Consider the following 1,754-nt stretch of genomic DNA (forward strand, 5'->3'; position numbering starts at 1 on the left):
TATTTCACTCTTAGCCTTTGTTGCATCAAATCATGGTGGTTTGTTAACATGTTTGTTACCCCCTCTAGACTACGAGCTGCTTAGAGAGAAGAGCATGTCTTTTCCATCTTTAGGTCTCAGGATCTCATCTAATATCTGATGTTGGGTATGGGATGAAGTTAGAAGAGAGATAGGAGGCACTCAGTGCCTGAATTCTTGATCTAATTTTTGACCCACATCTCTTCTCTGAATTGGATGTATGTTTAAAAGACCAAGCCAAGTGGTGCCTGGGTGGCTCAGTCAGTTAAGTGTCTGCCTTTGGTTCAGGTCATGATCTCCAGGTCCTGGGATTGGCCCCATGTGGGGCTCCTGGCTCAGCAGGGAGTCTGCTTCTTCCCCCCTCCTCCCCGCTCATGTTCTCTGTCTCTCTCTGTCTCAAAGGAATAAATAAAATCTTAAAAAAAAAGACCAAGCCAAGAAAAGGAAGTCTTGTGATGATTATTCTTCTCTTTCCTTGTTTTCTCTCTCCCATTGCTCCATTCCTTCATTTCTTTCATCTTTCTTCTCTTCTCATCTGTAATAAGTAAAAATATTCACAGTCTAAAAAATAAAGCAATGAATTATAACCTATTCATGATTATATGCTGGTATAAATATGTAACTAAATAAAAATTTAAATGAGAGAGCATAGAAAAATCTCCCATACAATACAATTCCAAATAATTTATGTAGATATTCCCCCCTCAGTTGGGGGAGCATGACTCCCTACTCTGTAAGTGTGGGTTGAATATGGTGACTTCCTTCAAAAGAATACGGTATGGAAAAGGAGAAAAGAGAGTAAGTTTACACTGGAGAAACCTGACAAATACTGCCTCTGCCACGTGATCAAAGTCAACATCAACAGTGAAGTCATGTTTACAGTATGTACCCTTGATATAATGTGATGAGAATGACAGTCTACCTCTGCGTCTTTCTTCCAAAAACCTGTAACTCAGACAAATTCAATTTGAAGGACATTCTACAAAATACCTCACCAGGAGTTCTCAAACTGCCACAGTTATCCAATATAAGGAAAGTTTAAGAAACTCACAGCCAAGAAGGACCTAAAGAGACATGATGACTGAATGTAGTGTGGTATCCTTGATGGGATCCTTGAACACTTGGACATTAGGTAAAAAAATAAGGTAATCTGAATAAAGTATGAGCTTTAGTTAGTAATAACATGTCAATGTTGGTGAATTAGTTATGACAAATGTACTATAGTCGTGTTAACAATGGGGGAAATTGAGTGCAGTGTGCACACGCTCAGTCTTACCTAAAGTAGATATTCCCCGCTCGGTTACTTCTTATTCCTTCACCATGGTTACTGCCTTCATAGCAACTACTGTAGTCTATCATGATCTTTTTTATTTGTTTACTGCCTGCCCCTCCCATTAGATTGTAACCTTCACAAGGGCAAAGATCTTCTCTGTTCAGTCTGTTGCGTTCCCAGTATGTTGGAGGTTGCTATACATAGTAGATGATTAATAAATAACTGTTAAATGAATGAAGGAAGGAATTATTGATAGTTGTTACCAAGACTTGAAGGATCATTGCAACTGGAGCAGAACTAACTCATTACTTTATGTTTATAAATAAGCCATACTTCATGCATTCTCTGAAGAGAGGTAGTAGGGAAAGTACCTTGATCTAGGCTCCATTTCTCTCTCCCTCTCTACCTCTTGTCTCTCTTTCTTTCTTTCTTTCTTTCTTTCTTTCTTTCTTTCTTTCTTTCT

The sequence above is a fragment of the Phoca vitulina genome, unplaced genomic scaffold (assembly GCF_004348235.1).
Source record: "Phoca vitulina isolate PV1807 unplaced genomic scaffold, GSC_HSeal_1.0 scaffold16, whole genome shotgun sequence".
Classification (NCBI taxonomy): Eukaryota; Metazoa; Chordata; class Mammalia; order Carnivora; family Phocidae; genus Phoca; species Phoca vitulina.